We start from the raw sequence: 15,260 nt of genomic DNA, 5'->3' as shown, positions 1-15,260 counted from the left end.
GGAAACAGGCTGGATGATACAAAGCTCCACAACAAACATCTTAATGAGAAAAAGAAACAGTCAAAGAAAACAATAATTAATGAGTCTTGCTGCTTTTGACTGTCAGATATGAATTATGTGCGTTGTTCAGAGTTTGTCCTACGTGATGATCACGGTGGAGATTTAGAGAGAGGGGGGGAAGGAATGTGCAGCGGATGAGTGCACACACATCCATTAAAAGGTTTCCGAGCCATCACTCACTCTTTCCGTTTTTGGCGTTTGATCGAGGGGAGTGTGAATGTTGCGGCAGGTTTGAAAAGCTTGTCAGAGCTGACCCAATTCAACACTGGCTGTTTCTGTGAGTCTCAGCAGACCTTTGCTCAAGGTCTGTTTTAGACCATCAGCTGCTGTTTTACTTTAAAAGCTACATATAAATACACTCTACAAGGCTCAGGAATACATCCAAATAACAGCCACTGAACATGTGACGCCTAAGATTAGGTACAAAAGCCATTAGTCTGTTTATTTTAAAAGTTGTTTTGAGATTAGAGTTTTTGGCTACTCTATGCCATGTAATTAAAGTAAACAAGGTTGTATATACCAACTGCATCAATTGTGCACCTCTTGTGCACCAGGGGCCTGAAGTGCACGTCTCAAATAATTTAACTGCACGCCATGGTGATGCTGAGCTCAAGATCTGTGATTGGTCAGCTTGGTAGCAGTGACGAGTGAAAGAGAGCAGTCAAGTCTGGATGGATACTTTTATTTTGTGTTTACTTTATGATTATAGTTGTTCTTATTACAGTTGCCACTTCCTGCCGTCTCCCTTGAATGAGTTTGAGCCACTGCAACATTAATATCGGACACATTTTCAGCTTGAACGCAAAACACTGGCAAAGAAACTCGACACAATGAAACCCTAAATACAAAATCAAATATATAATTCAGAATTTCTGATTTATTAAAAAAGTGAAAAATAAAATAAAAATGCAGAGTTGTTTTGGGTTGCAGCTGGAAGGGTGTCAGCCATGTGTAAAACATATGCCAGAGTGGTTGGCCATTCATTACACTGTGGTGACCCCTGATAAATCAAATTCATTTTGAAGAAATATTATGTTAACAAATGAATATTTTAATTAAAAAGTAAAAACACATGCATGGAAGATTTTACCATTAATTAAAGCTGTGTTTCTCAAGTTTGTTATTTGAGATTTAGAATGCAGGGAAAGCGGTCGACACTGCACCGCTACTGAAGACAGTGGGTGTTTCCAGCAGTTTGACAGATAAATATGAATTTGTAGCTATATTGTTAACGTGCCAATTCCCATTTTTTACATCCTTGTTTGCATCCTTGTTACAACATTCCATAAACGCTAAAAACTGTGCATGTAATAGATCAATTTTAACAAATAAAATACGTACAGGTTGTGGCTCACAAGCCCCAGCATTTTCTATTATGGTTGGAGCTGCTCTTTCTTTGAGGAGGTTTAGCCAAAGAACTGGGAGAGATTCTGGAAGTTGTCCTTTGTCAAATGCTAGCTATATATTTTTTTTTTAATTCTCTGGAACATAATTAAAATTAAATTGTAAGCACTTATCTATGTGTTGTGTCCTTTGAAAGACCAAATACAGAAAAATAACAAGCTCTGTGGAAATAGTAGTGTTTGGACGGCATTTTAGCTTTCCGTGCTATATCATTACATTGCTTCTGGCCACGCTCCTTGACTGTGCAGGGTGTATGTGCATGGTGAATGTGCGTAACCTGAAGCGTTTGTGATCTCACTAATCCGAATGTATTTTTTTGAGGTCCCCAAACTTCATTAACTGTAGGCTTTGCTTTGCTAACTGTAAAAGCCAGTGTCTCCCTTTGCATTAAACTTTGAGCGTACTACATTTAGAGATGTTGTTTATGTTCACACAGCTACATTACACATCAAGTAACGTTTAAAAGATGATATCATAGTGGACCACCCCTTCTAAGACTGACCACAAACTCATATTTTACGAGTAAAGCTTAATCCATAAATCAATGTCACACATTTAATTCTGAGTTAGAGTATACATATCCAACTACTTCATCGAATGAAAGTCATTGGACTGATTTTAAAGGATTAGAATCAGATATTAATAGAATATCAATATTAGAACCAAGCAAATTTTTGAGTCAGCACAATCTGTTGGTTATATTATGGTCACACACACGTACAGTAATGAGTTCGCTCCATAATCGCCCACAGCTGTCAGCTTGATGATTATATGATCCACAGCTCCATAGAGAGAAAATTACAAACAAATAAATGAATATAAACAACGGCTCATTGACAAGAGTCTCCACTTAGAGTAGATGAAAAAAAAAAAAAATTCTGCCGCTTTCTTTATAGCTTTTAACCTGCCGGCTTCAGTTTAAGCCGTTTTAAATGTTCTGGCACATTGCTGGGAGCCCAAGACCGAGGGAATTCACCCACATGATAATTTCATTTAATTGGCCTGTGTGATAATTTCCGCACATTATGGTGACTGAAATGTGCCGATACTAATTATCAAAGAGAGAGAGAGTTATAGAGAACAAAGGAAAGTGAGGGACAGAGAGAGAGAGAGATTTCTTTCCCTCAGATAATTATGCTGGAAATGATTGAAGGAAATTCAGATGAAGCTGATATTATTTCATTTTTGGTTACGAGATCTAATAACAAAAAAATAAATAAATAAAAAATGTGGACATACACATACACTCCATCTTAATCCTCGGGAAGCAACCAGAGGGGGGAAGAAACAAGACAACAAGATTACATATAAGGATTAGGATAAGTTAAAAATAAATTGCAGAAATATGTTGCAATAAATTAAATCAATTTAGCAAAATAAAATAAAATCTGCACTTCAGGAAGCAACAAGATGCATCCCACATTTGGGTGGGCCACAGAAGTATAATAAAAGCCGCCCAAGTATATTTGGTGACATTTATGTTTTATTTTTAATAAAAAAAAACTTCAACCCATTAAAAAGAAACTATGCATAATAAATAAAAATATTGTAAAAAATCACATGTAGGTAAGCATATACCGTGGGTAAAAGGTGTTTCAAGTGTATTTCAAACTTGTGGGAACACATTTTTTTTTTAAATGTGACCTTTGAAATTACAAGACAACCGGATTAAAAGATTAAAATACATTTAAACAAATAACAATATGTTAATATGTACAATTATTTCCAATAAATTAAATAACTTGTGCAAAATAAAAATAAAATCATAGCTGCTTTGTAGTTGATGAAGATGAGTAGTTGTAGTTGATGAGTAGATGAAGATGATAAGTTCAATTGGTAGAATTTTACCAAAGAAAGATAGAAGAAGAACATAGATCAACTGCTTTTGTCTTAAAAAAAAAAGAAATTCTAAACTTTGATGTGCAAAATTGGGTTGAAATACAAGTGTAAATGAACAGACATAATTGCACTTCATTTTAAGGTACAATCCTCGCAATTAAGAAAACCATAACCTATTACTTTTGCCTCATGTTTTCTTATTACTTTTTGCCTCATTTTTTGCTCTTAATCTGCTGCTTATTAATAGCTGTAAAGTTAGAAGTTAGTTTGAGTATTTTGTATTATTAGAGATGTAGAATAAGATCATGCTAACGAACAAAAATGTTGAATCTCTCCTTTCTAACCATCACCTTTTCAAGATTAACCATCACTAAACTCAAGTTATGACCGACATATCCATTTCTCTTACAAACAGAACATTACAGAAGAAAACATAGACGAGTTTATATGTCGTTTCCAGATTCTACAGTCAACTACTTCCTCTAAGACTGAAATGGCTTTGCTCCTTATGCCTAAAGGTAAAGCCTTTTATTGACCTCCTGTAATTGTGCGCCAGCCCAGAGGTCAGGATTATTTCAGATTGAAACAGTAAATAATTGATCTGGCTTTACTTAGGTCCGAGGGCTGGTAGAAGTAAACCAACTTATTTATGTAGCGCATAACACTGATATATGACTTTATTGGACTGGATGTGGCAGGGACGTAGTATATACAGATCCTCCATTCTGCCCCCTTCCATTAAAATGTTAATGTGGACAATGAGGTTGATAGTTTATTAACACACCAATGGATAAGAGACTAGATAAGGACGACAGAGAATCGTAAAACGCATAGGGCAAGGACTGGTCAGATGTACATGAGGAAGAGGAGGAGGGGAGGTAGTCTTGAATTTTATTTCCACTGATGGCGAGGAATGAAACAAGAATTATACTCCTCAAGGGTCAGGATGAGTCAGTGTGCGGACACATGCAGTGCTCATGGTAGCCCTGTGTGAGAGTTTCGAGCAGGATCGTTATAGACGAGGATTAAAAAACAAGATGCCATTTCTTCACATTTCAGCTCCGAAGCTGTCAGCATTAAAGGCCACTTCAAAAGACATTTATTTACTGCGAGGGACTCATGATTAAAAGTTCAGGAATAAATTTTATTTTAAATGTCAATGAGATCATTTTTTCTAAACTGACTTATGAAATGTCTTTTATACAAAAGTGATATGATTTTTAATAAGTCTTTTGCTTTTTTACTTTAGAAATATCGCTAACACTACAATAAGAGTCAAGTCGTTGATGTTAGTTGCAACAATGAATGATACATTACACTATTTTTAAATCTTTGTTGAAGTTAGCTAATAAAAAACAGTTGCTCATTGTTAGCTCAGAGAACAAATGCATAAGCAAGTGATGAACTATAATATACATTATGTACAGACATTGTTCATTGTTTGTTTACATTAGTAACTACATTAATTAATGTTAACTATGTGTCTTATATTGTAAAGCAAAGGTTCTCAGTCTTGGTCCTGGAGGTCCGGTGTCCAGCAGATTTTACCTCCAATCCCAATGAGACACACCTAGGCTAGCTAATCAAGCTCTTACTATGCTTTCTACAAACATCCCTGCAGGTGTGTTAAGGCATGCTGTAGCTAAAATCCGCAGGACACCAGACCTCCATGACAGAGTTTGAACATCTCTGCTGTAAAGTGATACAAAAATATCAAACATGCTTATAAAGTGCCTGAGAAGAACCGATAAACAAAATATTAATACTTACTCTCATAGATTTTACCTTGAATCAGCCTTTTTTTCTGAACTGGCCAATTTTCCCCATGTTTTCAACTTGTTTATTGCTTAAATAGGTGAAAATACTGGCCAATGTGATAAGATAAAACACAAAGTATGTAATGAACAATGTGTTTTGTAGAGTTACATTTCTTGGGTATTAAATTAGTTTTAATTTTTTCAACTGGAAAATTAAAAGTGCAATAGAAGATCTTGGAAAATGCTAACATTAGCCTGATAGCACTGAAAGCCTACTTCCCACCTTGCAAATCACCATCTAAAGCCATGACCAGAGAAAACTTTGCAGTACAGTTAGTAACTACAACTAAAGAAAGAAGGTAAGTTGTTGACATTTGCCAGCCATTCTCTATCTAAACCTGGTCCATGAACAGGCAAATGATGTAATCCTTTCTGCGCAAATAGGTGGCAGTGGTATGCAATTACATATTTTGAAAGGCAGGTAGGACAACCTATCGCAACGTTTGGACCACATTTTTCTTGGTCCTACACTTTCCACAAGATATGTCCCCTGGGCACAATGAATACTAGCCGGTGACCTACTCAAACCTGTAGCTTCTCCATGATGGACGTCCAGCATTCTTCAGCCTGAAGCACATAGGCAGCAGCTCTGCACAAGAAGTTTGGCCAGAGGAGAAATGGTCTTGCCCAACTGAGCCTGGTTTCTCTCATATTTCCTTCACTTTCGTCAAATGGTGAAGTTTGTTCCTTGCCACTGTCACCACTGGCTTGCTTGGTTTGGGATTTGTGGAGCTGTGCATTAATGGATTTTTTCTTCAGTAACCCACACTGCACTGAACTAATCTGAACTTCAACTGAAAACTGGACTGACAGTTTCAATTTACTAGAACTTCCATGTTAAGCTGCTTTGACACAATCTACTTTGTAAAATCGCTATAGAAATAAACATGAATTGAACAGAAAATTAAAGACATATAAATACATTTAGACCACATCATTTAATTTAATGATTTAATGATTTGCTTTCAGGATGTGAAAAGACTTCCAAACTGCAAATTAAAATAGTTTCTGAAGACAATAACCTATTGCACCTTTAAAATCCTTATTAACTCATTAAAAATAGGGCTTACAAGAAAGGTATGTGTGAAATTATAAGAGTGAGCAAATGGTTTAAAAGATGAGCATTGGCTACAGGTTAGAAGATAAATACATCTGTGAAGAAAATCTGTGCCTTAGCGTTTTCCAGTTTAGCTTAATCTAAAAGTGATGCAACTTTTGGAAATGCTGAAAAAAATTTCAGTGACGGACATTCTTGGATGAGAACAAAACTTCAAAAAGAATCGGTGAAAAGGGTAGTCGAAGATAAACGACATTAATTGAACAGCCCAGAATGTTGGCTAGCTACAACAACAATGGATGCCTCTACATATACAAGAGATTGAGTAAAGAGATTAGAAGGTACCCTTATTTGTACAACTCTAGTATGAAAGAATACATGCGTTGGACACCCATGCACATGTACACATTAGTCCTTTCACACACAGGCATTTAATAGCTTAACATTATTCCCAAATATGACTGTCTTTTGTAGAAAAAAAGCCCTGTGAGATCAATGGGATCATCAATACTCAGAAGAAAAGGACCCTGCTCCACAACTCTCAATTTGGATCGTTCTCTGCTCCTCATCTCTCTGTGGCTCTACATTGTTCTTGGCAATAAAGACATTTGACGTGTGAGCCTCCTCGCCGCCCACCCTCCCGATCTCCCTCGCTCGGTTTCCGCGGTTACCAGTCGCTCTGCTTGGTTATGCAATGCACGGCGCTCTCAGGCTCCGAGACGGGACCTATAACCACACGACTGCCATCGGCTACGGACAGAGAACGGCAGGGTGGGGAGCTCGCAGCCACAGATCGCCAATCTCCCGAGCATCCGGAGGCATCCACGCACATCTGTAGGGCTTCTACACCCACAGAAAAAGCGGAGCGCAAAAGGAGGGAAAGAAATCACGGAGGAGGGAAAGGAGAGAAGGTGGGGGCCAGTTTTTCTACAAATGCTGAGACGCCTCACTTTCACATGCTAAAAGGGTCAGATAGACAAGAGTGACAGAGCAGAGAACGAGAGAGTGTGACAGCAAGAGGGAGGGAAGAGAGAGAAAGGAGGGGAGACTAGGAGATTTTTTAAGGAGGATTTTGGTAAAAGGAAAAGGAGAACGAGGGAGAGGGAGGGGGGAAGAGAGCAGGGAGCGGATTTCTCCGAGCCCCGCTTGAATGAAAGGTGTGAGGCGTCCAAGCAAAGAACAAAAAAATAAATAAACAACCATGAGAAGAAGAATAAATGAAGATCTGAATGAGCGTGGAACAAAAGGAATGGCTGGTGATGTGTAAGGAGGCTGGAATACTGACACAGAAACAGCGAGAGAAAGCCAGAGGGAGAGAAAGAGAGAAAGAAAGGTAGAGAGGGAGAGCGAAGGGGAGGGACGTTGGGGACTGAGATTGTTGTCTGCGTAACGCACACGGCTCAAGGAGATGCTGTTGTAGACCTTCTCTCTCTCTCTCCACCTCTCAATTTCTCTTTTTTCCTTCTTTACGGTCTTGGGGATATCGGATGTTTGGCCACCTGGCCCTCATGTTGCCGCCAGCCCAGATATGCATCTCCTGTGATGAGACCACAGCATGCTGGATCTTCCCCCAGATCTCCCACGCCGTAGGGTAAGACTCCCTATTTTCATATTGTACTTGCTTTTGTCTAGTGTTCCCTCCACTGTATGTGTCAGACTGTCTACAAGGCTTGTTGTCCACATTGCTGAGTTGTAGGGTTTAATGATGTTCATTGAGATGAATGTTCTAGTATCTGGAAGCAGACACTTCCACATGTGCTCCAATGAACATGGTACCAAGCTATACCGTAAGCTAAGGAAGGACGGGATGAGAAAAGAGAAATCATTTAGTGTGCATGGCAGAGGCAAACAGCAAGTGAGATGGCTTAAATGGACAGTAAATCATCTCAGCTGCCAAGAGTCGCCTTGTTGTAGCAGCTCCGCAGGGAAATATCATTTTCTGAGGGGGAAATCCATCACTGAGGTGAGGGGGAGACATCCTCTTTTGTGTTCATTACGCCATACTCGCAGCTGGGCAATCAGTGTAGAGGGAAATCTCACCCTCGGAGTTGCTTCACTGAGTGTTTGGTCTGGCCTCTGGATGAGCACTACTGGTGGCCATCTGAGAACATAAGTGTTGGATGGAACCACAGAAGCTTCCACTCCTTGTTGATTAAATATCATCTCATGCTGCTCTCCTGTTTCTCCACAGATAAGCACCCTGGAGACAGAGGTGGGGGGGTCAGAATGGGGACGACCACTGTCAGTATAGAGGAGGTTCGGGCGCAAGAGGGTAAAGAGGAGCGAGAGGAGTCCATATTGGCCCTTCTGGGGATCATAGGCACCTTCTTGAACCTCTTCGTCATTGTGTTTGTTTACATCTACACAACTCTGTGAGGAGGATCCACACGTGGATGAGGTGAGGGGTGGGGTCCGACGAAGATATGACAGCAGGGTTGATGTCTTACAGAGAAGATGGTGGAAGATGACACTGGGCAGCATCAGTCAGAGACAGTGACGCTTACTCTTTGACCTCTGACCTATTCGGATATACACAAACGCAATGGATGTCAGTTCAAAACAGATCTCTGGACATAAAGAGAACGAATCATGGATACACCTGATTTGCATCCTTGCAGGATGTGGTCACCAGCCAAAGGACAGTATGTTTCCCCAGCAACTGAAATAACATCGAGCACTGCCTGGCTGTGATTATAAGAATGCACATAGGGAAAGACCCTACTGGACAAACAAGAACGTCACAGGGCAACAGAACATCTCCTTTAGTATTTGCCCACCAATTGAAAAAAAAAATCTGCAATAAAATGGAAAAACGGGAAGTATGACATATTTTTCTATTAAGAGAGAATTAACAGAGAAGAATGATAGACTCTGGAACCCATCTGCAGTTTTCAAATTCTGGACCTTATGGGAACAGGCAGTTCGCAGATATTTGGACACTTTTTCACTACAGTTCCTCCTTTCTGACAGCAGGGAGGATAAACAGACAAATAATGAGTGTGCGTGTGTGTGTGTTTTCTCTCTGATTTGAGTGCAGTGTCAGACACGTTGTTTCTGTGCAAAGGAAAATGCTTTTGTATTGATACATGATTACATACTAGATGTACTGTGCCATAGATAATCTGATCAATAAAATAATATTCTATGGATCAGGAGCTCGTGAATGATGTGCATGTTTTAGCCGTATCAAATGCTCCTGTTTGAAGAAGAGCAAGCTTGTATGTGCTGTTCTGCACATCTATGAGTGTGAGTCATGCATTTGGGTGGTTTTTGAATACTAGTAGAGTTCAGTGCACAATAAAGACAAGCAGTTTACAGTTACAAAAAACTAGAGTGGGAAAAACAGAGGATGTGGTAGCTGAGGTAGAGATGATTTTGCTTCTCTATTTTAATCTGTCTGTACCAGTGGTGATGGAGGAGTTTTTAAACCCTCTGAGAATGCAGAGGTCAGTTTCCTGTCACATGTGATAGACAGAGGTAGAAATGGCTGATGGGAGCTTCATGAATGAGAATGAGGCACCAAAACGTGCCCTAAAGAGCCCACGACTGTCACACACATACCAATTTAAACATGCATGAAATGAGCATGAGCTTTTGTGGCAGATCTTTGCAAGGAACACATAGCAACACTGTTTGCCCTCTACCCAAGTGTGTTGCAATACGTCAGACTGAAGTGTGCTCAGAAAAATCTGCCTGCAGAAATGTTAGCAGGGCTTTGCGCTTAGTCTCAGGTCCCTCAATAAATTCCAAAGCCACAGGGCACTGCTGTAATAAAGGCCTACCCTGTAAATCAGCATGTACCTGCAGGGCTTATCATCAAATACAAATCCCCACCACAACGGCTCTGTGTAAACCAGCTCTCAAACCAGCCTCAATCTCTCAACCTCCACTCAGATCAGTGTGAACACTTTACAACCCACTCTCAGATCAGTGTAAACCCTCAAAACTAGTTCATAGCTTATTAAGAACTTGTATATGCATTTTAAAGGTTTAATTTAAATTGAATCAAACAACATCTAGTCTTTTTGAAGGGAAAATTAAATATATCTGACTGACATCAAATCATTGTTTGGAAATTCTGACTTATATAATGTGACTTTAGGTTCAGTAGGAACACCAAAAGCCTTTTTGAACCATGACATGTTGACTTGTTTCAAACATTCAATTGAGTATTTGGTCATATATACTTTGAGATATAAAGGCTGTAGCAAACTATTTTAAAAACAAACTGCCATTGCTTAATTATTAACGTGCATGTAAACATACTTAATAGAAGAGTAAACCTACTGTACTGGCTCCAGAATCAGTGTAAACCCTCTCTTAGATTAAATTCAACCCACTACACCTTCAACAGTTGCCCAGTATTTCCCACATTTGCCATTTCTTAGATCTTGACCAAACTTCAGAACATTATAAATGAAGCACTTCCAGCACTTTGAGGGACATGGCCTACTGACACGCACGTATGAATAAGGAACTTATGATTCAGTTCAGATATAGCCTGTAGGGGTAATGCATGGGGATGTGTGTGTCCTGGGGTTAACAACCCTGTGCAAGCCGCCCACGTGATGTTACATGTGACACATTGGTCAAAGACATATGAATCACGACAGCTTTATTCACATCTCTGCTCTTCACAGGCCAATACATTAATACGCGCACACACACTAATAACAACACATTACCTTTGGCACTTTGTACAGGAATTCTGTTCTAAAACTAGTGAACTGCTTTTTTCCTAACCATTATGAAGCTTCGTAAGTAAATTATCTGAAATGCATAGGCTACTATGATGAACTTGAGATCAGAAATGTCCAACAACCATCATTTAAATCAGCGTTTCTCAACCACATTCCTAGAGGACCACCAGCTCTGCACATTTTCCAGGTCTCCTCAACCAAACACACCTGATTCAGATCATCAGCTCATTAGCAGAGACTGAAAGACCTGTGACTGGTGTGACAAAGAAGACATCCAAAACATGCCGTGCTGGTGGTCCCCCAGGAACGTGGTTGAGAAACACTGATTTAAATTAACCATCAATTAATTGATTAATCTGCATCTGGGAGGGCATGCACAGCATAAAACATATGCTAGAGTAATTGCTGGTTCATTCCACTGTAGCGACCCCTGATAAATCAGGCACTAATTTGTTAACCTTATTAATGCAAGACATGTCTTCTTTACTGGTACATTGTCACCAGCACAATAGAATGTGCAAATACACAAAAAAATGCAAGCAACCTAACCAAAGGAAAACACTTTTACTGTAAATTAAAGACTTGGATTGATAGATCAGCGTTTTCCAACTCTGTTTCTGAAGGAACACCAACAGTACACATTTCCAACCTTTCCCTAATCAAACAGACCCAAATCAACTCGTCAGAACATAACAGAAGACTCCAAAACCTGAAGTTAACAGGTCAAATAAGGGTGACATCCAAAAATATGTACTGTTGGTGTGGCTACAGGAGCAGGGTTGGGAAATACGGTGAATTCACTATAGAATAATTTAATGTCTGCTAAACAATAGCACCATCAGTTTTGCAGATGTACAACTGGTGCATCAATATTAGAAAAGGATGAAGGGTTAAAGGTCCAAACAGCAGGTTCAATGCAGCTTCAAACGGCATCATCCCAGTAGAGGCATAAGGGTCTTATCTAGAAAAATCGTTGGTTGGTCTCAAAGAATTTCTTCATGAATTTAAATGAATGATTGTTTGTTGTGCTTTGTTCCCCAATTTATATCATCCCGGTCCAACACTGCCTGACATTGTATGGGAGGCACTGCCTTTTAAGGGGTTTAAATCTGGTATTTGAGCTAAGGGAGCTGGGACGAGCGACCAAAAGGCTTTCACTTGCTACAGCTTTTGCTCTGTTCAAGCTGGGAACAGCGTGTTTTTTTCCTCCACACAACTGGGTTTTATGCACCCCCTAAACGTAATGTTAAGAGACCACCTCAATAAGTAAACATAAACTGAACAGACCTGACTATATAACATGTACAGTCATGTACGTGCATCAAGCAGCGTACAGAAGACCTTTACTAGTGATCTCCATGCTTTATCGATCATCAATAAGGTGTATTAATTAGGACGGCTAAAATTTAATTGACTGTCAATCAATCATTTGCATTCCGACTTGAAACTAGGGTTGTCACGATACTATAAATGTCACAATACTATAGCAGCTGAAGTATCATGATACCAACTAGCATTCCGATACTGTAATTTGTAATCCAAATCTATGAAATAAAGCTGTCAGAAATATTACATTTTATATCTTATAATGCTTATATTTTACTATTAACTACTAAATTGTATTATTTGTATTATTTGACATTTGCTGTTTGATTTAGTAACAATTCCACATGCAGCATTAACTATTGTAGAACCATTAATGATGATACTACCGTTTACAAACTACAGTGGCACCATCAGTATTTTGTAGCTGTAGTATCACGGTACTACTTGAAACACAACACAATTTGAAATATGAAAATTGTAAAGCAAACAGAGTGAAACATTAAGAAGCATAAAAACATGCCACTAAAAATACTGATTAACATTTCTCTTGCCAACAACAACCTTTTTTTCAATAAAAGCATTGTGAATTTACCTGAAATAAGGTTGTTTAATTGGGCTGCTCACCCTTTTCAAAAATCTTTACATGAAAAGAACATCAATGATGCCTTGAATGCCTTTTTGGGGAGACCACCAAATGTTTAAATAAAGCAAGAGAGAGCAGATATAAATATAGGGTTGGAGGACATGAAGGAGCCATATTGAGGGGGTGGGAGAAGAGGGGAACGAGAGAACTGTGATAATTTCTGTTTACACACTGGGAAAAGACTCTAGCACCTCAAAAACCTGCCCTACTTAATGACTGCACCACGTCAGCAGTGTTTCACACAAACACACGCTGCAATTACACAAGCCTTACAGCATATGTCAGGGGTGCCGTGTGTAGGCGAGTGTGATATCCCTGTAATGAAAACAGCTTTCAGGGGACTATAAAGTAAACGGGAATAAACGCCACGTTGAAGAGGAGACGCATGCCATACAGATCTGCATTAACACAAACGCTTAATCTTTTGTACACAAACGGATAATACCAGCGGTGTGAGGGGTATTATTCTCTTGTTTTGTTTCTCAGCAAGCTAACGAGTATTCTGAATGAATAGATACATACTAGGGAAGCATATAGACCAGGGGTGGCCAACCCTGTTCCTGGAGAGCCACCTTCCTGCAGATTTCAGTTGCAACCCATATCAAACACACCTGCCTGTAATTATCATGGGTGTTCAGGTCCTAATTAATTGGTTCAGGTGTGTTTGATATGGGTAGCAACTGAAATATGCAGGAAGGTGGCTGCAGTATTTTTTGCATGCAACTGTCTAACCAAGTTTCAGAAGACAATAAAAAAGAAAGGCCAATTATTCATTTGAACTAAATAGAATTAGTATGTGCCAAATCATAGTATGTAGAAAATAGTATGCCAAAAGTTCCCAGGTGGTTCAGTATTTCTAGTAAATATTAGAAGTGTAGAAGCATCCATACTCTAACACAGGAGTGTCCAAACTCAGTCCTGGAGGGCCGGTGTCCTGGAGAGTTTAGCTCCAACCCCAACTAATTAATGAAGTTGGAGCTAAACTGTGCAGGACACCGGCCCTCCAGGACTATGTTTGAACACCCCTGCTCTAACCGCTGATATTGCCCACAGTACATTGTGTGTTGGACTTGAATTTGATCCGAACTACATATATGGGTGAAAAGCGTATATAAACTACAAACATGGTGGATGTGCAAAGCCTCAAGTAGAGAGGCTTTAGTAAAGTTGTTTGTATGATTGCTAATTATTATCTAGCCTACTAGAAAATATTTAAATTGCGCCTTCCGTCTAATATTTTATTTGAAACAACAACGTGAACTTATATCAAGATATGCTTGGATAATAACGTCTGAATGCATAATTATCCAAAAACCTGAGAAGATTTCTCTGCATGAAAGACTCGTGAATGGGAGATTAACCTGCTGCTGAATCTACAGTAAGGGAGGTAATTACATATGAAAGAAATGTGGATGGTTGACAGGGCTCGTAACTAAGCAACATATCGATCTGTTAACGAGGTAGTAGTATGTCCCAAAGCTTGCATACTTTGTTACACACTCAAAAGCATATACATATATTTTCCTTCACAAAAAAGTACATACTTTTAGGGCGTAGTATAAGTATGTGAATTGTAATGCAGCATTGGAGTGATGACTTTACTTTTGTGTGGTCATGAAACAGTATGTAAAGGCCAAATGTAGTTCTGTTTCATCAATTAAATCATCAATTAATTGTCAACATCAATTAAAAAAAAATAATACAATTAATCTGTGGATAAAATGTGCCCCAAACACCAACTAAACATTTATCCCAAGACTACTGTGATAATTACATTTTTTGTAACACAGCAATGGTAATAAAAATTAACAATACTGTGAGTTCGAAAATATTAAAAACTGCTGCAGAACTGATATGACACAAGTACTTTACCCTACTTTACACTCAATAAATGACTTTTTGCTGCTAGTTCAAACTACTTATACGAGTTGAAACAAGACAATTCTTAAGTTTTTTTTCTGGGATAACGTAATCGTTTTTTGATCAATCCACTTAAATGTGTAAAAACAAACAAGCTAACCTAATAACTTCATGTTATCCTAACACAAACGGACTGTGCAGAATCCAGCCTTTTTTACAGTGTACATTTCACTATTGCCTTTACATCAGTGCTCTCAAACTCAATTCCTGGAGGGCCACAGCTCTGCACAGCTTTTTTCCAACCACCTCCAACTCACGCCCACTTAATAGACTCTAGTAGTCTTAAACACCTTGATTTGTTAAATCAGCTGTTTGATCAGGGTGGGAGCAAAACTGTGGTCCTCCAGGAAAAGACGTACATGCATAGTGGACACAGTAAATCTGACTACCTTCTTACTTCAGATCGCTGTAAAACCTTGGTCACACCTTATTTTGATGGATTGTTTGTTGAATTTAAGTTACATTGCATCTACATTCCAACTACTTCTCATTAG

The 15,260-nt window shown here is 39.0% G+C and overlaps 1 protein-coding gene and 1 long non-coding RNA gene across 29 annotated transcripts in view; one reads left to right on the top strand and one right to left on the bottom strand.

The window, feature by feature from the left end:
- Positions 1–15,260, bottom strand: part of birc6 (baculoviral IAP repeat containing 6) — a 156,234-nt gene that overhangs the window by 44,955 nt on the left and 96,019 nt on the right. The gene's annotated exons all lie outside the window — the stretch shown is intronic.
- On the top strand, positions 6,714–9,331 carry birc6-as2 (birc6 antisense RNA 2). Its single transcript, NR_125794.1, is given in 3 exon segments — positions 6,714–7,088; positions 7,704–7,768; positions 8,369–9,331. It is a non-coding gene; the product is annotated as a birc6 antisense RNA 2 (long non-coding RNA).

This window comes from Danio rerio, chromosome 17, assembly GCF_052040795.2.
Source record: "Danio rerio strain M-AB ecotype USA chromosome 17, GRCz13ab, whole genome shotgun sequence".
NCBI classification, from domain to species: Eukaryota; Metazoa; Chordata; class Actinopteri; order Cypriniformes; family Danionidae; genus Danio; species Danio rerio.
Note: the sequence above shows the minus strand (reverse complement) of the source record. Positions and strands in the feature narration are given on the sequence as shown.